Below are 23,678 nucleotides of genomic sequence, written 5' to 3'. Positions count from 1 at the left end.
AGTAGTTTAGACACTCCAGGTCGTAAATTCCTCCAGGAGGGGTATTTCCCCCCTGAGAAAATATTCCTGTCACAGCTTTCTGATAAGGACTCAGCCCAAGTTCGACCTTAGCCTTGTTCTATTTGGAAGATATTGAGAATCTTTGTGTTTTGACATGGCATCATTTGTGTTTATGCGCAAATGCGAAGTTTTGGGGGGGTTCTTTTGTGTGAAGTGAGTCTTGAAGTATATATAATTAACTCCATGCTGCAAGAGACACAGCAGCAGTACCATGAGCTGGCAGAAAGACATGTCCACTTCCTTCTTATCAACGAAGCCATCATTATCAAATTATCTGGAGATGATAAAAGGATCTCCAGATAAAAGGAGATCTTTTAACTGTGAATTTCAGAAATGTCCCTCGTAGAATGCACAATGACAGATGAGAGTGGGCCTTGAGTAAAAGGATGAAATAAAAGTATGAGAGAATCTTTACTTTGTTGTTTTGTTAAAATATTGGTCAATAAATAGAAATAAGGAATATGGAATTTATGTCAATTTTGGAGTAAATGGGAACATAGAATGAAAGTGATACAACCACTATAAGAATATGTTGAGGAAGGAAACTGAAAAATATGGCCCTTGAAATCATTGTTGAAATGTTGTTTTTTTTTTTAGAATTTCTGAACTGAGTCTAGAGTGGACTAGGAGAACTACTCTCTAGTCCAAAGAATTAACCTAAAGTTTGATCAAGAGGGGCTTTTATAAAGAAATCAACCAAACAAACAAAACCTAATTGGTAGTGGCCTGGGACAATGAAGTTCCATCCTATTTCTTAAAGCATCTTTCTCAAGGATGTTTTGCATGTAAAACTGGTAATCACACCTGGTAAATTTGTTTATCAATTTCAGTGATAAAAATTTTCTAGCTACTCTCTGCTGTCAAAATTCATCTTTTCAATGCCAGTACCCTACTGGGTATGTTGCCTGATGGAATAACATGAACTGCCAAGATCAAAAAAGAATGAACATTGCTCATTAACACAAAAATTATTGAAAATATGAGTAGTTACTATACCTCAGCCATAGCATATTGCCAATGAAACTTCATGCATGAAGAGTGGCATAAATGACAATACTGAGGCCACAGATGAACAGAAAAGGAAACCAATCGTTCTTGAAACAAAAGTGAGGGACCCAATGTGAGATGTCGAAGTGTTGCACTGAGATTTGGAAAATGATTAGAAATTTTGGAACGAAGTTTCCAATCATTTGGGTAGATCCTATATGAGGGGATTAAGAAAGGATATGGAAAAGAGTTACACATAATGAAAATAAGTGGAGAGATTGCAATATCTATCCAAGAAGGGTGTGCTTATACAAATTCATGGGAATTGTTAAAGTTAATATTGTTACAAAAGAGATTTCCTATTGAACATGACATGATTTAAAGGGAGATTAATTCCTTGTCCAGAGTTTGGATATATTTGAATAGAACTAATTACTAGGTTTCAGTTCAATTAGGTTAACTGTGAATATTATAATTAAATATTAACCAACTAAATGGAATTGTCCAAAGCATGTGAAAAGAGATAGATATGGTTTTCAAATGTCCTCTTTCAAAATAAACATCTTATTCATTTAATTCTCAATTGATCTTATTTAAGAAAGTATAACCAAGGTTGGGATATGAGTACAATGCAACAAACTTTCTCACACATCCCTTTCCTCCTTTCCTCTTTACTTTCATCTTTTACTCTTTTTCTATCTCACATATACAGATATTTCTATATAATATGCTACTGTGGACATGGAAATATCTAGTAAAAGGAAGATGAGGAGAAAGAAAGAAAGAAAGAAAAAGAGAGAGAAAATGAAAAAAGAAAGAAACAGAGAAAAAGAAACAGAAAGAGAAAATGAGTAAGAGAAAGAAAAGTGAAAGAAGACAAAAAGTTACTTAATTAATAGCTAATTGAAATATAAGAGAGAGAATGAATTATTTGAAATCTTAAGGAGAATGATAGAAACTTGTCATTTTGTTTCATGGATAAGAGAAATTAAAATGTTTCAGATGGTTCCATGGAAGCTTAGTCACAGAGTATTGCTACACTGAGATTGACAGCCAGCGCGACCCAACCAGCAAATATGTGCCCTAATTAGGCTTGTTATTCTTGGTGATGAAAACTTCAGGGTCTTGGCACATCTCAAAGAGTCTAGAGCTTCACTAATTCATTCATTCTGGGAGCAATTCAAATTTGGCACCAAACTCCTTTATTTGGTTTCTATGCAAAGAGAACACATGAACACACCCTACCCAAACTAGCTTTGGGCATTTACACTAAGATTTTTGTAATGCATTCCTCATTTACAGCTATATTCCTGCCTAGCTTCAAGTTTCCCAGAATTTCTTTGGTTACTGTCAAGTATCTGTTTTCTCTTTTACAATGGGTCATGGACTCATCACTCCTGCTTGATCAGTGGCCACTACCATTTCTCCTCACTACAATGATTTATTAGAAAATAGAAAACAAAATGGCACCAAATGAGAATAATATCCTCCTCTTTTATAAAAAGAAAGCAGATCTCAGCAAGATCAAATTTGAACATAATTCAGTCTTTTTCTATAATTCCTTTCCTTTATGAAATTTTCTGAATGCAGGAACCTCTAAAACATTTGTTATGATTTAAGAAAAATCACTACTATGTCTATTCCCTTTAACCCAAAGATCCCACTACAGGATATGTAGGCCAAGAAGGTTAAAGATTGACAAGAGGGTCTTATATATAACAAAATATTCATGGTAGCACTCTTCAGAGTTCAAAAAAAAAAGCATTTAGAAACCAAGTAGATGTCCAATCAATTGGGAAATGGCTAAATAAATTATAGCATAGGAATTAACAAAATTACAGCATGGTCCAGAAACCTATAGATATAAGAAATTCAGAGAAATTTGGAAAACATTTTATGAATTGATTTCAGATTAAAGCAAGGAGAACCAGAACAACAAAAAACACAAAGACCACAAGCAAATAAACAAATATGAGTACTGTATTTATGAATTCATTGAATTCCAGGATGGGGAAATTCCTTCCACTGATGCAGATGAAAAGTTTGACTTTAATCTATGTTCTCAAAGAGCTACCACTGGCACACAGAGGGAATAAGATATATCCAGGACCCAGAGCCAGTAGGGATCAGAGGTTGGACTAGGACCTCAGTAGTACTGATTTTGAGGTCAGCTCTCAACCTTCTAAATGATTCTGCCTCTGAAAACAACACTAAATTGAACCAAACTCAGATTCATTCTGCAGATCTAATTATGAAATGCTTCTCTTTTCTCAGCAGAGATATAAGATATATCAACTGCATAATAAGGAATACAAAATCAGCTGTAATCAAATTAGTTTGCTAAAATGTTTTTTTATTGTAAGAGAGATTCAAAGTAGAGAAATCTATAATATCAATAAATGACTGGTTTTTAAAGGTGACATTTTTAATTATATGAGCCCTAACGTCCCTTTTCCTTTTCCTTCTTTTCTTGTGACTCCACTCAAGGGATGCCAGATACATCCCAGACAGAAGGCATATGGGTTAGAAAGACCCTAATTTCAAGATGCAGATAAAGCATCCTTTTCCCCTGTACTAATCCATCTGAACCTCTCACCTACTCAACCCTAAAGACTATTTAGAAAAAAAAATAACCCCTCATGTATCATTCTGGAAAGTTGTGATTGAGGAGTCCTCTCTGAAGGAATTTGGAACTTAAACACCTGTGGAATAAAGGAATCACTTGGGAGGGTAGGTATATCCCAAGGCCATCATGAGGTGTTGAATTTGCCATACCTCATACCCAAGTAGACATAAATATCAAAGTTAGAGAAGGGAATCAGCAAAACACTGTTTATTTCAACACTCATTATTTGTGATTGATTGCATTATATCCTTTTATCATTGGTTTTATAGCTAGAAGGGACGTTAGGGCTCATATAATTGTAAGAATGGAAAAAGAAGCTCCCAGTCTAGTGAAGGTCAGTAAAAAGGGCCCAGACTTCTACAATGAATTGATCAATCAAAGGAGCAACAGGGAAAGAACAAATCCTCAGTCAATTGGATAAAAACAGTTGATGCTACTCATGAAATATCTTGGCATTGGTTGATTGACAGAATCCAACACATTTCTCAGCCTATGAATATTACAGCATCAGAACCTACTAGGAGAATCCAAGAACACTTTAGTGGTCAAACATTGAAAGTGGTCAAAGAAATTGCCCTTGAGGGAGTGAAGGAATGGATGGAGTTCTCCAAAGCAGTTCCCTGACAACTTTGAACAGAAGATGATCTTGTGAATATTCTAAGACTGGCACTGGACAGTGCTCCTGGAATATTAATAAATACTGGCAGTGTCTACATCAGAAGCTAAAAGAAACATTAGGGAATGATTAGATGTTCCAAGAAAGGAATCTTTCAAGACTCTAGAAGGGAACTGTCCCTCAGAGCCCAGAAGGACATATTGCAGTCAGGTGCAGAAAATTATCCCCTGTGACAAATGCTACATTTGCTTTCTAAGCTTGACCCCAATTTTCCCAAAGGTTCTCTGTATATTTGTGAGAGAGAGTGTTCCAGACTTCTGCAGAGTTTTTCCTTGTGTCCACTGCTTTTCTAGGTCACCTTAGTTAACAATCCTTTCTAAGGTCTAATTAACTCTGGATACATGACTGATAATCATTGGAAAACACACCAAACTGGAGCCTGTGAGCAAATTTCTCAGAAAACCCACTTCCTCAGAGTGATCCCTAGAACCCTGAGTAGGTCACAAAGTCACCCTCTGGTGCTCTACCCTGCTAAGGTGAGTAACATGTAGGGAAACAGACATACTCTAAAGGTGGTACACAGTCCACACCTTCCACTTTTCATTTGAGGAATCCAACACCCAAAGAAGGGAAACAATTTCCTCAAAGGTCACAGTAAGGAGTAGTTCTGAGGTTTCAATAGGGTCATTTGATTTGAGATTAATTATTTATTCCACAAAAACATGGTCACACTTTGCAACTCAGGAAGAGGATTATTTACATGTGAGTCTTAACTCTATGTGCTCCTAGTCTCAGTCACTAATAACTTCATGGAATTTGAGCTAATTTCTTAAAAAATGGTGTTGAATTACATCAAGCTATCTATAATACTAATCTAGTATGACCAAGGACAACATGTTAAAACTAACTAGGGGTAAAAGGTACAGTGTATGGCCTTAGAAACTAAAATGGAAGTTGCTATTGTTTTCCCTCTATAGATAATTAACTTTAGGTATCGATTATATCCCTTTTAATTCAATTTTAAAGAATGAATTAAAACAAGTGTCAACTAAACATCTGTATATAATTTCATCACATGGCTGGAAAATTTGACTCATCTCTTTGTAAAATTAATAGTAAACAAGGAAAAAGAGGGTACTTTGTATTTGTCCAGTGACATGGTCTCAATTAAAAGCTTGTTTTCCAATTTAGAGTGATTATGAAAATTATTGGAAAGTAGAGTAGGGAAAAGGCATTCTAACTATATTTAAACCAATATTTTTAATCATTAAAAATAAAAAAATAAGGAATAATCAAACAACTTTGAACCTAGAAAAGATTACTTAAAGTAAAGAGGGAGCCATATTGGGTTTTATATAAAACCCAATATGGCTCCCTCTTTACTTTAAAAGCCAAGAAGTTCAGAATTCACTCAGTGTCAGTGCTGGTTCATTACCCCAGGGAACTGGATCATTTTATATTCAGGTCATTTTAACTGGCTTTTGTTCTGTGTTGATATCCAGCTGCCCCATTTTCCATGAAGTTTAATCTTGCAGAGAGTCCTATGAATTCTTTTTGGAAGCAGGCAGAGTACACATCATAAATCAGGGAAATAAACTTAAAAAATAAAACAGAGGTCGCAGATGATATTCCATAGCGATTACTGTATGTCTTACCTCATATTTTATGTTCCCTCTGGGCCTTTTGCCCTTAAAAGGAGAGACTATTATGGTCAGTAACAGTTGACCTTCTCCAGACTCTTAAAAAAGTTGGTTGGTTGATTGGTTGACTGTTGTCCTTTATACTTGAAGAGGACCACAATAGCATCACTATGTGTACAGTGTGTCTAACTATGACTGATCAGACCAATAAACTCAGTAATATCTCTTCATTTGCACATAAATTTGATTTTAGTAAGGCAGACTTGCAAAAAGTTGTTAGCTTCACTTTTTCTTCCAGAGTCATTGAAGTCCAGGGACAAGACAAAACTCAGGTTGGCTGGCAATAGCCTAGGAAGTAGTGTATAACCTTGGCTTCTTCCATATTTAACCATAGATGCTCCACAGCAACCACTTTAGACACTTTCATGGCCATTGGAATGAATCATTTTCATCTATCCATTCTGCTCGAGGAAGTCTTCAAATGTTAGGAGTAGACACTCCCCTAATTCACCAATGGATTTGAAGCCAGTAGGTTACCCTAAATCTGGTTTATCTAATTTGCCATAAAGTTTTACCAGGGTGTGGCTGCTGCCATGCTACAGCTTCTTGGAGCCACAGAAGAGAGATAGGCAAAAGGTGGATACCAAAGGAAGAAAGTGGACCTAATTTTTAAAAAAAGACTTCCCACCATATGTGCTAATCTTCCCTGAATACCTAATCAGGAAGGGCTTTGTAATCCTGGATCACTGATTCAGAACTGGATGCGGAGGGACAGATCATCTCATTGAGATTTGCCATCCACATTTTAAAGATGAAAAGTCTGAGGACCAGAGATGGTTAAACATTTATTTATCCAAAGTTTTGATTATTAAGTACCAGAGCTAAGATTTGAACTCGATTCAATTCTAAATTCTTTTTCCAGGTGTTCAATGGAGAATTTTCAAGAGGACAATAGTAGAGGTTTTCAAAGCAAGTATATATTGGTATGTGACATAATTCATGGGAAGAACTGAAATGCAGACTGTTTCTCAGAGTCCAGGATATGTTGTTTCCATGACCAGAATCATCCTTAAAAGAAGCATGGCTTCCAGACATAAGGTGATGAGCCCTGGTGAGAGTCATATGTTCATATCTGGGTGTCATGTTTAGCAAGGACACTGACAGGATACTTTGGAGCAGCGATGGTGAACCTTTTAGAGACCGAATGTCCAAACTGCAGCTCTCACGCTGCATGTGAGCCTCTGCCTTATCTCAGACAGGGGAGGGAAGAAGTGCTCCCATTGGGCTGCTGGGCAGAGGAGTTGGTGATGTGAGAAATGTCCTCAAGTGTGCATGGAGAGGGAGAGGGGAGCAGCCCCCTCCAGCACATGTGCCATAGTTTTGCCAACACTGCTTTGGAGTATCCAGAGTATCGTGATCACAATGGGAGAGAACTTTCAATCCGTATCATGTGAAATCAGTTGAGGGATCCAGGGATGTTTAAGTCTGAATGAAAGAAAAGTAAATGGGGCTATCTGAAGGGCTCTTACATGGAGGAGGGTTTAGTTCTTGGATTAGTCCTAGAGGGAAGGACCAGAAACACTGGATAGAAGTTTTAAATATTTAAGTCTGATATGGGGAAAGGAAAACCTCCTAGCACAGAGAGGTATTCAACCTTGGAATGGTCTTCAGTAGATTGGGGATGATGACTTATCAGCTCTGTCGTATTGGGCATACTTGTGGCTCAAGCTAGTTCTTGTGCTAGAATGAAAAGAAATCTTCCTAGCTCATTCAATGATTATCAAAAGGAGGTCTAATTAGCCATGGAATAGGAAGAATACTCAACAAGGATATGTAGCTTAGCTTGGATAAACACAGCCCTCCCCCTTCCATACAGAAACACGTGTTTAGGAGGGCATGTTCTGGGGACTTCGGTGACGCTGGACTAACCACCACATCTGAAGAATCTTGACTCCACATAGATGAGTCTTTTATTTTTTTTTAATGTCTTTAGATCACCAGAACTAATAAAAATTAACATTTATATAGTTTATTGAAGTTTACAAAGTGTTCTGGGATATTTTAACACACTTGAACTTAACACATCCATAGCAAGGCTGAGTTCCCAGAACCAATCACATCACAAGGACAATTTGCTTGTGTTTTAGAGAAAGAACCAGCCTAATAGAATTGTGGGAATCATGGGGAAGGTAGATGGTGATGTATGGAATGGTGGATAGAGATCCTATCACAGTGGCTAGAATTTGGACTAGATGTCCGTTTCTATCTCTGAAATTCTATGATTCCGTGATTCCGATTTTCTAGTTGAAACAATAACCAGACTGGGAGTAGAAATTAGCATTTCCATCTACAGTTACTTCACAAACATCTTGTTTTCTGAAATATGCTTGCTTTCCCCAAAGGACCATACATCAATATTAGGTCGCAGAAACTAGCATGTACATGGAGAGAAGCCTGATCCCTCTCAAATTCTTTAAAATGAAAGCAAGATTCCCATAAATCTGACCTCATATCATTTGAACTTCATCTGAGGCATGCGTTGTGAGAAGGTCATGAATACCACTAGTTAAAAGGTCCAGTTCCATCAGGCTCATCCCTATTTAAAGAGCAGTTTACATAGTAATCTGATCAACAAGAAATCTCCTATCTTCCTCCAGCTGGAATGGTCATGCGGAGTCTGTTGTCCTTAGTACCCAACCAGCTAAATATTTATACTCGTATTTTGCTCTTGGTTTAAACCTGTTAGTGGAAATATGGGAAGACCAGAGGGAGTTCATTTCCAGGAGTAACACATACTAAAAACACTGATTCTTGATTCTAAGATCAGATAAGTCCTATATGGAGTCTGATGTTTTGTTCCACATGAATGACCTGCTAAAGTATGCTCTGTTAATCTGATTCATGAAACCCTCGATTCTTCTGTAAAAATCTGCCAACCCAGAAAAGCTAGATGGTGTAGAAGGAGAAATGAATTCTGTGGTGGGGACTAGTAGGAATATTTATTGTACAAACCGCTTCTCATCCCTACTATCTATGCCAAGGGCATAGGCATTTGGTTCCTTCAGCAGTGGTGTCAGGGAAATGTGATCATCCAAGACTCTTTTGAGATTTCATTATTTTATTACCATTTTACATTTTAGCACATTTCAGGAACAAAGGCATGCTAACATTATCAGAGGAGTATTTGTTGATAGCCTACAGCTATTGTCATTGAGGGGATGTGGGTGAAAGGTTTAAATGGCTTGTCATCCCAAAGGTTTCAGAAGAAAGCCACTCAGGAAAAGATATGTCTCTGTGCACGTGTGTGAGTGTGTGTCTGTGGGTGTTGTAAACCTGAGTGTGATTGTGCCCGGGGAAACCACAAGGAAAGCTCTAAGATAGAGTCCTTCGTGCATGCCAAAAATAATCATTTATTTTGAGGAAGGAATTCTAATTTAGCCAGAATTGTCAGTGTCACTGAACAAATTAAAATTCATTTCCATTTCCAAAAGTGTATTTGATCATTCATCTTGCAAATTAGAGGAGTAATAATAATGATGATGATGATGATGAAGATGATAACTAAATTTGTATAGCACTTTAAGATCACAAAGTATTGTGCATATACTGTATCATTTAATATTTTCAACAATATTACGAGCTAGGTGCTACCATTATTACAACGAGAGGATGTGGTGATACAGCACTTGGCCTGGATTCAGGAAAAACTGTTTTCAAATCCACTCTCAGCACTCACTAGTTGTGTCACCCTGGGCAAGTCACTTAACCACCGACTGCCACAATTTCCTCATTCATAAAAAATTAGAATAATAATAACACTTGCCTCCCGGGGCTGACGAGAGCAAAATGAAATAAATTTGCAAAGCATTTTGCAAACTATAAAACATCATATGAATAAGATTATGGTCATTATTTTACAGATGAGGAAACTGAGGCAGAGGTAATATGACTTGTCCAGAGTCATTCAGCTATAAGCATCCAAAGTAGGATTTGGCTGGGCTCGTGTCTTCTTCATTTGAAGTCTTTTTCTCCTTTCACTAAACCAGTAACCAATGCTCTGCTAACACTTGTACTGAGTTTCACTAATACTCAAGGCTTGAGTTTATGTCATAGTTCAAGACCAACCCATGGCTATTGAGAACGGTTGGTTAGGATAGTGAATCACACATGTGATTCAGGCATCTGTTCACATTTTTATTGTCTATTTACTTAACCTGTATGCCTCATTTTACAGTAGACTCATGTCAGCATCAGCAATGAAATTGTACTAACATTTCCATAAATATAAGCATTAGAATTTCCTATCTGTACTCCCTAACAAGGATCAGAATACAGTCTATATTCTAAAATATTTATACCCATAGTCAAGTATGTGACAAAAAATAAGAGTTCACAAGAGAACTACAAACAGCTCTAATTTATGAAATCCCACTGGTTCATAATGATTAATATTTATTCATTTCTTTAGATTGTAATATTTACCATCAGAAAATGTTCTACATGGAGACTGGATTTCTTCTCAGGTGAGCTACAGTCTCAGTTCAGCTGCAGAATGTATCATAGAGTGCTAGCTATCCCCATCAAAAACTGATCTAATTTCCAAGTTGCCAACTTAGGAATGAAGCTTTAGAACACAACTCTTCCATAAATAAGGAGCTGATGATACATATTTTCCCATTCTAATATTTTTCAAAGGCCATCCTGATGTTTGAAAGCAGCTGGAATAATTCATCAGAAAGAAATATGGAAAAACTTGTTGATTGCGATAAATGGGAAGATGGACAAGATCCTGCCTTTTTATCAGAGTAGCTCCCCCAATCCAGCCTCAGACCTCTGTGACACTCTTAAGCCCTCCTTCATTTTTTTATCTGAAATTTTTATTTAATTAATTAATTTAATATATTTTTCCATTGTTACATGATTCATGTTCTTTCCCTCCCTTCTTCCCAATCCCCTATTGTAGCCAATGCGCAATTCCACTGGGTTTTATATGTGTCATTGATCAATACCTATTTCTATATTATTAATATTTGCATTAGAGAGATTGCTTAGAGTCTACATCCCAAATCATATCCCCATCGACCCATGTGATCAAGCAGTTGTTTTTCTTCTGTATTTCCGCTCCCACAGTTCTTTCTCTAGATGTGGTTAGCATCTTTCTCACAAGTCCCTCAGAGCTGTCCTGAGTCATTGCATTGCTGCTAGTAGAAAGTCCATTACATTTGATTGTGTGACCGTGTATCCTTCTCTGTGTACAGCAGGGGTTCCCAAACTTTTTTGGCCTACCACCCCCTTTCCAGAAAAAATATTACTTAGCCCCCTGGAAATTATTATTTTTTTAATTTTAATAGCAATTAATAGGAAAGATAAATGCACAGCCTCCCTGGATTGCTGCAGCACCCACCAGGGGGTGGTAGCGCCCACTTTGGGAATCACTGGTGTACAGTGTTCTCCTGGCTCTGTTCCTTTCACTCTGCATCAGTTACTGGAAGTCATTCCAATTCACATGGAATTCCTCCAGTTCTTTATTCCTTTGAGCACAATAGTATTCCATCACCAATAGATACCAGAGTTTGTTCAGCCATTCCTTAATTGAGGACATCCCCTCATTTTCCAATTTTTTTTTTTGCCACCACAAAGAGCACAGCTATGAATATTTTTGTACAAGTCTTTTTCCTTATGATATCTTTGGGGTATAAATCCAGCAGTGGTATGCTAAGCTCTCCTTTTGTGAAACTTAGGGGATTTCAATAACTTGTTTTACAGAGGAAGAAAGATGCCCAATTCCATTCATGTTAGTAGAATCCTATTTAAAACAGGAGGAAATTTTTGAGATAAAGATACAAGGAAAATGGGGGAAACAACAATGGTGCCTTGAATTTAGTTTGTTTCTAGTGTTCGTTTCTAATTATATCTAAAATATTGATGATTACAATCCATTTGGCTACATTATTCCTAAGTGGGCCCATCATACTCTATCAAATGTTATTTCACTTCAAAGTTTCTACAGAAATTATGTCATGGTCTACCCAGTACAAAGAGATATCGCATGGTGGAAAGGATGAGATCCTTCTCTGAGGGAGTCCTTAAGTAAGGCATAGAGGAAATTGGATTAATTGATATGATTAAAGGTTTTAAGAAGATATGTCAAATAGGACCTTTTAGAATGGATTACTACCCCCCAATCTCAAAGTATAAAGCAATTTAATTTTCACTATTAAATGTCACCATATTTGGATTGATCCAATATTTTAATCTGTTAAGACCCTTTTGGATCCACATTCTGTCACAGAAGGAGTTGTCTGCAATTCTGATGAACACATCACCTTTATCCTTTATCCTTACCCAAGCCATTGAAAATATATTGACAGATGGCCAACCAGAGATCCCTGGGAGCTGCACCAGGGGTTCAAGGTTGATATCGGCAATTGAATAATGAGTCCTCTTTTTTTTTTTAGGAAAAAAGCTTATCTTCCATCTTAGAATCAATACTATGTATTAGCTCAAAGGCAGAAGAGGAGTAAAGAGTACAGAGATTAAGTGACTTGTCAGGTTTTCACACAGCTAGGAAATATCTGAGGAGAGACCTCCCTTCTCTAGACCTGAATCTCTATCCACTGAGCCATCTAGCTGCCCCCAAAGAATGAGTTCTCCTCAGGTCTGGCCACATAACTAGCTCTGAACACACATCACTGAAATATTGTCTAGATCACAGGTCCCCATCTTGTCCATAAGGAAAGTATTGAAAGATTGTCAAATTATTTACCCAAACTTAAATATATTAGCAATCCTATGATCTAGAAACCAGCATTTCCATAGCACTTTCGGGTGTGCCAGATGCTTTATAAATATTATCTCGTTCTGTCTTCACAACAACCTCGAGATGCAGGTGCTGTTATGATCTTGATTTTACAGGAGAGGAACTTGAAGCCAACAGACAAAAGTAACAGCTAGGAAGGAGACACTTTGGTGGTTACATGTGATGCTTTAACTCAGAATGGATGCATGACTTTATTACTAAAGACCATGCTATTTAAAAATAGCAAAAAACAAGATCCTATGCCTTTAACAGCTATTGCTAGGGGTGAATGATTAACCTAATAAGGGAAAAAGGTAAATTCAAATGATAAAACCAGTCATTTGAATGATAAGAAATCCCAACATTTCACATTAGTTTTATAATTCTTGCCACTTAAAGAAGAAGGAGCAAGATAGATTGGGGAATATGTCACATATTTCTCATCAAATTTTGATATGAAAAATATATAATTAATGGAAATATGTGACCAGAAGCAAGTTCTCAATAGATAAGTGGTCAAAACATATAGATAAATAGTTCTTAAATGAGGAATTATAAATGATTAGGAAACTTATAAAAGAATACTCTAAATCAGCACATTGGCAAAGATGATAAACAATGGGAAGGTTCAATATAGGGCGTATTATGGAAAGGCATATATACTAATGCATTATGGGTAGACATGTGATTTGGTCTAGTCTATTTTCTATTTTCAGAATTTCATTCTTGCAAGTTTTCTATTCCTCCTGGCTTGTACTCTCCTTCAAAATTTTAAACCACGTGTTTCCTTTCCTTTCTGTAAATCTTACGATTTTTTCTCCTAAAGCAAAAAGTATATGTCAGTCCTTCTTCTCTTTTACAAATTAGAAAATGGTGGAGTGGTAACTTCCTCATTCAGGGTTCCAATCCAAATAACTAATTCTTTCTTGTTGGTGACAATCAAATCCAAAATAGAAGTCCCCTTTATTGTTCTCTGCTTGCCCACTTACAGGGCAAGTGTCTCTGCCACTTCATGAATTCCTACCACCTTGTTATATTTACCAAATGACTTCTAACATCATGTTGAAATCTTTTCAATTCTGAAGCCAAAAACTTTTCTAATTATAGCCTGGAATCATCTCAGGTCTAATTTTGCTTAATCTATTTATACAAATGCTCCCTAGCTGCTTAGTGCCACTGGACCAGGAACAGGGGAGAAAAACACAGCATCTTTAGCTGAAGGTTAAAATTCAATAAAAATATCAACTCATCAGCACCAATTAGTCTGGAGTCATAGATGGCCAGGCAGGTAGGAAGTCCCTGCTGATATTATTAAAATTAAACAAAATCTTTAACCTTGAAAAGGCATTTTCAGGAACATACATAAAAGCTGTTATGTGACTAGTGTTGACTAATTCCTTCTAGCATAATATCAGCATAGTTTATTATCAAAGAAAGAGACTGTTACAATAAGGTGTGTCCAATTTGAGATGGATACTAGAAAGCCAAATTCCAGAGAAAGAGAGAGAGATTGAGAGAGGGAAAGAGGGAAAGAGGGAGGGAGGAAAAGAGGAGGAGAGAAAGGGAGAAAGGGAGAAGGGGAGGAAGGGAGGAAGAGAGGAAAGAAGAAAGAAAGGAAAAAGAAAGAAAGAAAGAAAGAAAGAAAGAAAGAAAGAAAGAAAGAAAGAAAGAAAGAAAGAAAGAAAGAAAGAAAGAAAGAAAGAAAGAAAGAAAAAGGAAGTTAAGGGAGGGAGGGAGGGAGGGAAGAAAGGTGCTATGTAAATTTTAGTTATCTCTGTTATTAAAAAGAAATAGGATGATGTACTTTACATGTATAATTCTAGAATCTAAGGAAATCTGTCTTAGGGGTCAAAGGAAGGTAGATTATGACATGGAAATTTTCCCAAATGAGAAAGCTCTGAGTGTCTAAGACCTTAAGACAAATCATTTGCTTAGAAATTGATTTATATGTACTTCAAAATCATGGATAGGTCAGACTACTCCATCCAGTCCAAAAAAATAGTGACAAAGCTGTAACTGAACCAAAATTTGAAGAAAGGAGAGGAGAGAAAAATGAGGTCAGTGTGACCCTCAGAATTTAAGTAGCATGATTCCATTTCATTCTGCTCTTACTATTAAAATGTTAGTTAGAATTGCCTGAATATTTCATCATCCACAATCCTTCTCTTCCCCTAAATTAAATTTTCTTCATTGTTATATATTTAGACTCAAGTCATCCTAGACTGCTAAATCATGTAATGTTCCAATTAATCAGTGGTCAAGCTACCAACAAGTGAAAACTTCCAGGAGTTCACTAGATGAACAAAACCCACTTTGATAGTAATGTAGCCTCTCATCTCCAGAGACTAAGGATTTCCTGTGTGTGTGTGTGTGTGTATGTCTGTGTGTGTGTCTGTGTGTGTGTGTGTGTGTGTGTGTGTGTGTGTGTGTGTGGTGTCTGGAAGGAGCATCGAAAGCTGTATACTATGTCAAATTTCATTTAGATGACAAAAAAATTTATATCAACTTAAAATGTGTGTACATAATCTTAGTTTAAATATGTGTGTGTATATATATATATATAATCTATCATGATATTACATTGAAGAGAAAAATTCAAATGCCATCTTATTAGTCCTTTTACGTTCATATCATGGTCATTTCCATACATATAATCAAGTTAAGTCAACAAGCATTTATTATTATTGTAATATATTATTATAATCATCTCCCATGCACCAGGCACCATGCATGAGTTATGTGTGTATGTGTTGGACCTACAAAGAAAGACAAAAAACTAGCCCCTGTCCTCCAAGAGTTAACAACCTAATGGAAGAGAGAACATGCTAACAACTGTGTATAGCCCAGTTATAAAAAAGAGAAATTGTAGATTGTCTGAGGAAAGGGATTAAGTTTGTGGAGGATATAGAGTGAGTGATTCAACTCCACATCTAGAACCTGCCCTCCAGCCCTGTCCGCACACATACCTCATTACATCTTCACATGCTCTGAGGGGAAAAAAAGCTAAAGAAAAATAATCATAGGCTATGTGGCATTATACATCCCCATTCAGACAATACTCTACTAAAAGGAGAAAAGGACCTTTTTCATCAATACTCCAAGGTTAGCCATGAAATTTACTCAGTTGTCAGCTAAATTTAGTCTTTTGGTTGACTTTATTGTGATCCCTGATATTATTATTCTTTTGTTTCTGGTTGCTCTGTCCTGTCCGAACCCATAGAGGTTTCCCCATATTTATGTGAATCTTGAATATTTTTCATTTCTTGAAAGACAGAATATACTTCATGACCTTTAGATACTACATTGTTCAGCTCTCCATTCTTCAAATGATGGACACACAGTTACCCTCTTTGTTTTCGGTACTTTTTGCTACCTGAAAAATAGTTACTATAAATATACGGTAACATAGGAGGTCTTTCTTGTTTATATAATTTTTATTTTATTTCTTTTTTTAGATTAACAAGCATTTATTTTCTCTCTCTCCTATTACCATTGGGGGGGAAAAAAAGAAAAAAAATTATCAGACTTTCCTAAACAAATACAACACATTGCTGTCCAGATAATGTCCAAAAATGTACATGTCATTATACATCTCCAATCAATCACATTTCTGTTAGGAGATGAATAAAATGCTTTATCATCAGTTCTCTGGAATTAGGATTGACTGTTGCAATGATCAGCAGTCTTAAATCCTTCCAAGTTTTTCTTTTCTCTTTGTAATGTTATTGATTTCATCAAATTTATCTTCAGATTCTCTTCACTTCTGAATTAGTTCGTAAAAATGTTTCCACATTTCTCTAAAATATCTTTTTCTCTCTCTCACTCTCACACACACATTGTTTCTTTTTTAAATATCATTCAAGCATTTGTCACTTGCTTTTTGCCTTTGTATCTCCAGCATTTTGCAGTTTGCCCAAAGCTTTTCAGCTGTAAGACAGGTATAATAAAAACACCTATCTCACAGGTTTGTTGTGTTGTCGGCTGTATAGTGCTTTGAAAAACCTTAAAGTGGAAGCCAGTTAGATGGCTCAGTGGAAAGAGAGCCAGGCTGAAAGATGGGAGGTTCTGGGATCAAATCTGACCTCAGATACTTCCTAGCTGTGTGACCCCGATCACTTAACTCCTTCTGCCTATCCCTTACTAGTCTTCTATCTTGGAACCAATACACTGTATTGATTCTAAGATGTAAGAGCTTTTAAAAAAAGAAAGAAAAGAAAAACCTTAAAATACTTTGTAAATTCTAATTATTACTGTTATTTTTGTTATTAAAAATGAGTAGAAAGATGGCCCTGTATTATTTATTATATTATTATAAACTCAAATCAATTCCTTATCAGAGAAGCTCATTACAAATATGTATTTCTTTAGAATCTTTCTTCCTGTCTTTTATGCCCTTTTGGTCAAAGGTTAAGGACATTTTGATAGCTCTTTTCACATTATTTCAAACAACTTTCCAGAATGGTTGGACTCATTTACATCTCTACCAATGGGATAGGCTTTTTAAGAGCCCTTTCAACATTTACTACTTATATTTTTTGTCTTCTTTTCCAATTTATCTAATACGAGAAAAAATTTGAGAGTTGTTTAGAAATACATTCTTCCTTTTATTAGTGACGTAAATCAAATTTTCAAGGGGTTGTTGAAAGTTCACAATTGTTCTTTTGAATACTTTATATCCTTTTACTATTTATTTAAATACTGGAGAATGACTTTTAGTCATTTATTTATTATGTGTGTATACACACTTGTGTACTCATACATATATTAGTAGAAAAATAAATGACTAAAAATAATTTACCTATCTATTCACCTCTCTATCTATATCTTTTATAGATATATAGATATCTTTACATATATTTGAAGAGAGAAAATCTATCAGACTCACCAGAGACATTTGATGCAAAAGTTTTATTTTGTTCATGTTTTAGCCTATTGACAATTTTCTTTTTTATCATGTCTACATTGATTTTATTAATGCGCAAATTCTACAACTTTATGTAATTGAGAATTTTCTCTTCTCGATCCATTGTTGAGTTAAGGATTTTCTCCTAATCATAGTTGTGAACACATTATTTGCCCTATTTATCTCTAGTTTTTAATGAATTAATCTTTGTAATTATGTCATATATCCACTTAGAATTTATTATAATGTATGGAGTCAGTTACTAACCTAAGTCTATTTTGTGCCAACACTATTTGTTGAATAAAGAATTGTCCCACAGTCTACTAGTACTTCATGTTCTTGAATTTTTGAGCATTGTACTATTAAGTTTAATTACTTCTGGTTGTTTCTTATCTCAAATGTTCTACTGATCTCCTTTTCTGTTTTTTAACAAAAAAAAATTTCCATGATTCTTACTTTTTCATGAGTACTTCTTTAGAACGTATTTTGAGGTTGGGAAGTGATATACATCTACTTAATTCATAGTTTTGGCTTACCCATTATTTCCCTTTAGATCCTATACCTTTTGATACTCCAAACAAAATCTGTTATATTTTCTAGTTCTTTAAAAGAACTCCTTGGGGGGCAGCTGGGTAGCTCAGTGGATGGAGAGTCAGGCCTAGGGATGGGAGGTCTTAAGTTCAAATCTGACCTCAGACACTCCCCAGCCGTGTGACCCTGGGGAAGTCACTTGACCCCCATTGCCCACCCTTACCACTCTACTGCCTTGGAGCCAATACACAGTATTGACTCCAAAACAGAAGGTGAGGGTTTAAAAAAAAAGAACGTCTTACCAATCAGATAGACCTATATCTACATATCTATTTAAATTTTGGTCAATTGTTGACTATAAAGATTAAATTTAGTGAATTAATAAGTTCTCAAACTACCAGGGCCTCATCTTTGGAAGGTTCTTTAGAACCCATTTATGGTGACATAAATCTGTATATGAATTCCTTCTGGATCTTAATAAGCAGTCCTTTATCATGAATATGCTCAATAAATAAAAATATTGTATGGGCAAATTTCCCAAAAAAGTTTGTTAATGAAAAGAATAAGAAATATGTCTTAGTAACTAACTGTGATAATGTCATGAGAATATTTTTAGTTTTTAGTTTGTTTTTGTTTTAGGATAGCAAAGATAAACACATGTTTATAAGCAGATGAGAAGTCAATAAGGAAGAAGTATCTGTAGACTTTTGACAAAGAATGTTTATCAGAATATATTACTGAAGAAGGGATAAGGGAATAGGATGAAGGTCTGAGAAGCATCTTACACTTGAGTCACAGTACTCCAATTTTTCCTGTGATCAGAAGTAAGAACAGAAGTTGTAAAAAATGAAGAAGAAACATGAGTAATCTCAAACTATTTAGCCTTCATCTTTTCATGGGATCATGTCAATAAACACAGAGTAGCAGAGTGATTGGAAATGAGGGAGAGAATATTTGAAACATTAACAGTCAAAAATGAGTTAGGGGGGGCAGCTGGGTAGCTCAGTGGATTGAGAGCCAGGCCTAGAGACAAGAGGTCCTGGGTTCAAATCCGGCCTCAGACACTTCCCAGCTGTGTGACCCTGGGCAAGTCACTTGATCCCCATTGCCTACCCTTACCAATCTTCCACCTATAAGTCAATACACAGATGTTAAGGGTTTAAAATTAAAAAAAAAAATGAGCTAGGGAAGTGGTAAGGATAGAGGGATTATTGAACATCAGGAATAACATCTGAAGTTATGTTCTAATTTCTAATGAATAATAATCTAAATTTCATGATTTTCTCGAGAAATGTTCAATAGCTCTGGAGAAGGAAATGAGAGTGTCAAGCCTGGTGGTTTCTGAAAAATAAAAATGAAGGAATAAGAAAGAAGGCCATTGAAGAAAAGGGGCTGAGTGACTGTGTGACCATGGCAATAGTGATGATCAACTTGAATAAGTAAGCCCTGAGGTAGATGGGAAGGGATAGAGTCGAGAGTAAGACTGCAAATATGTCAGAGAATTTGGGGGAAATGACCTGGGTGGGGGGTCAGTAGATAATACCAAGAAGAATTCGAAGAGGGTGATATAAATAATGTTCATGGACAATAAAAAGGAATTTTACTGTAGTATGATGATAGCTGAGTATTGGATTTAGAGAACTAATGTGAGGGACAAAAGAAAATACCCAGCCTTCCTCTTGGTCTTATGAGATGTGAAGAATAGAAGAATTAATGATCTATACTGTAAGTGGTTGCAAAGAATGCGGAATCTCAGGGGAAAACCAAGTTTCCACTAAAGGGAAGAGTTAGAAAAAAATATTGACTGAAAGTCTAAGAGTTTAGGTAAGTTTACTGAGAATAGAGTAGTAGTTCCCAAACGTATAATGGGATGAGAAAGGAAATGGGAAAACTAATTTGGAAAGTTCCTAGGGAGGAATAGAACTGATTAGAAAAGAAATGAAAAGGAAGCAAAAGTGGTAGTGGTAGCAGGAAAATAAGCATTTATTATGTACCTACCAGATGTGCCAGGCTCTGTACTTCTACCTCATTTGATCCTCACATTAATTCTGGAAGGTAAATACTATTATTATCCCTATTTTACATATGAGGAAATAGAGTAGAAAACAGTTAAATTATTTTCCCAGGATCACATAGCCAAAAAGTGTCAGAGACTGGATTTGCACTCAAGTCTTCCTGACTTCAGGCCAAGCATTAATTTAAATTCAGCACTTAGCAGTGTAGCCAGAAAAGCACAACAGACTGCAGTCAATTAGTTAAGGGGGAAACAGTCACATTTGCCTCAATAGCCCAAAAGGATATTACCAGGTTACAGTATAATTTCATATCTGTTAACCATTAGGAAAAAAGAGAGACAATATAACATTTTAGGTGGAGTCAAATTTTCCCTCTGGCCCATAATAACAATATAACACCAAGTAAGTTGTTGAACTCAGTGCCACTAGACAACCTTCTTGCCTTATAAGTTACAAAGACTTATTGTTCTGCATAAATGGAAAAAAAGTTTTCATACTGGGAGTTACTCAGACTAACTAAATCGGAGGTCCAGACCAAAAGCAAAGTATAAAAGAAGAAAGGAAAATTAAAAGGAAGGTAAATGGATATGAACCCATCAGATGAACCATCACAAAAATGCCAGGTTGTGTTTATTTTCCTCCATTCACTAAGACAGTGTTGACTTTGCAAGATGACTACAATATAATCAGAGTTTAGCAAATGTTTATTGAATGCTTGAAACGCATGATATATTTTTAAATATTTCCCTCAAAATAGTAAACATTAGTAAACATTAAAAGCTAAGGGGATGAGTTTCTGTAAGATGGAGATTTCACTGATGTGAGGAAAAGTCTTTGCCTGAGGACGTTGGATGAATCAGGGATGGCTCGACAAACTCTTCTTATTGACTAATTTCAATATTGCCAGGATCTGGGACTCTATTGGATAGGTAAGCAACAAACATTTATGAAAAATTTACCGTGTGCCAGACACTGTGGGACCCTGGACACCAATACTAGCCAAAAGAAAGATTGTTCCTTCCCTCGAGGAGTTCACATTCTAATAGGGAATCACAATACATAAAAGGGAGCTGAAAGGCAGAGAAGAGGAGGACGCTGACAAAGTTTAAGAGAGTTAGAAGAACAACAGAGAAGGAATAAAGATTGACCTTTCTGGGTCTGTTTCTGAAATGGAGGACATCTAAAGAAATTCATCAATGGATCAATGGTGTGTATGGCTGGGGGGGAGAGGGATGAGCAGCTTGGCATTGGGATGTTCCCAAAGGCAGCTGTCATGTTCATGAAAGTTGCAATGGGGGCTTCCTCCACAGATGCGCATCATCATTCTTAAATGCCTTTGTAGATGGTTTAATGAGTCCCTATGCCCCCTCTGTACCAAATATTACTAGTTCACCAATACCCTGGTGATCGGACCCTTTGAACTTTGTTAGTGTAGCCCCTCAGGTGGCAAACATTCTTTGGTCACCAGACTCATACTTAAAGGCTTTCCAGCTTACAGTAGGACATGTCAGAACTGGCAGTCTGCTGGCATAAGCCTTTAGGAGCCCAGGGGCATTTCCATTCCCACTCCCATGCCACGATAATGTATCAGAGCACAACTGTAGGGGAGGAATCATTAGAACTCATTAGAAGTAATCTTCACAATTTCCTCTGAGATCAAGTTCATGTAATCTCCTCCAATGCATCAGTTACCACCATTTTGAGGTATCATATGGGGTCTGACTTCCAAAATTGATACTCAATAGAGGAGAGGAAAAATGATAAAAATTTTAAGACCTGCATATTTATGGCTAAGCTGATCTTAGTCCAATTTATTTGACATTGTAGCTGTGTTGTTTCAGGCTTTGCCAAGATCAGGCTTGTTGCATTGAATTGAAATGAATCACAAGCTATTTCAAAATCAGAAAGATGTGCTCTGTCAATTCTGAATTCTTTTAGAGGGGAAAATCAATTTCTGTAATTATCCAGTGAAGTTGGGTTTCTAGATTAGAAAAAATGAATGTTTTAAGCATTTTAAAGAGTTCTTTTAAGTTATAAAAAGACCTTCTCTAAGCATGCAGTTTTTGATAATTACACAGATATTGTCTAGGAACCCAAGGGCTGACCTAAGAATTGCTGATCAGAGCTGAAGGAACAGGAGTGTTTTAGGCTGGATAGGAGGAGGCAGAGATGTTCCCATTGGTGTCTCCAAGGAGTTGAAGGGCTCTCTTTGAAATAGGGATTAAATCTGTTTTGCTTGGTCCTAGGAGGAAAAACTAGGAACACTGAGTGAAGATTGCAAAGAGGTCTTAGCCTTGGTCTTTACTTAAGGACGAAGCTCCTCACTCAGAGGAAAGGGCCATTCCTGGTGGAGATGGGTTTTCCTGGTCATCAAATATCTCTCAACAAAAACTGGATGGCCATTGTTATTATTCTGTAGTGGGGATACTTGTACAAGATGGAGTGGTCTACATTGTCTCTGAGGTCTCTTATAAATTTGAGTGTCTGCATTTCAGATTTAATGAGAAGGACATTTCAACTGGTAAATTTTAAATTATTTGATATTTTCAACAAGAAAAACCAAGATTATCAAGTAAATGCTGTGCTCTAGGAAACAGAGATATAAATTAAAAGAATTATAGCACATGTGATCAAGTACCTTACAGTCTACCCAGAGAATACAGAATGTACATACATGAGAGTATGTAAACTACAACTTGTGGCTATCGAGAATTCTCATGGGAAGGGGAATCAGGAAAGGAATTGATAACATCTAAATGGAGCCTTGAAGAAAGCTAGGGATTCAAAGAGGATGAAATACCTTCCAAGAATCAGAAGTAGTTCGTGCAAAAGAACAGAAGGGAATGGCAAATAGGTCAATTTTGCTAGTCAGTCAGGTATATGAGGGAATATGTAAGTGTGTAATCGGCAAAAGATAGGGAGTTGAGTCTGACTGTTAAAGGCTTTAAACATAAAACAAATAGGTTTATCCTGGAGTTAATAGGGAGCCATTGAAGTTTCAGGATCAGGAAAGTGACATGGTCAGATCTATTCTTTGGGAATATCAATTTGACAGCTATGTGAAGATTTAATTTGAGGAAATGAAAAAGACTGGAGGCAAGGACACCAGTTACTAAAAAGCTATTGTAAATTAAAGGGATTTTTAAGGTTTGAGAGTAGGGTGGTGGTCATGTGAATTGTGCAGGTAAGATGAATAAAACTTGGAGTATAATTGGTTACAGAAAGGGAATGTTGAGAGTAAAGAGGTGAGTAGCATTCCAAGATTCCAAATGACAGTGATACCTCAAGAGAAAGAGCAAAATTTGGAGGTAAGGCAGGTTTAGGCAAAATGACAATGGGTTTCTGAGTTTCTGCTTTTATGTGTTGAATTCGAGATATCAATGGATATTTAAGTGGAGATGTCCAAGAGTGATACATATATATATACATACATATATACATATATATATATGTATATATATATATATATATATATATATATATATAGAGAGAGAGAGAGAG

The sequence above is a fragment of the Gracilinanus agilis genome, chromosome 3 (genome assembly GCF_016433145.1).
Source record: "Gracilinanus agilis isolate LMUSP501 chromosome 3, AgileGrace, whole genome shotgun sequence".
In the NCBI taxonomy this organism is placed as follows: domain Eukaryota; kingdom Metazoa; phylum Chordata; class Mammalia; order Didelphimorphia; family Didelphidae; genus Gracilinanus; species Gracilinanus agilis.
Note: the sequence above shows the minus strand (reverse complement) of the source record.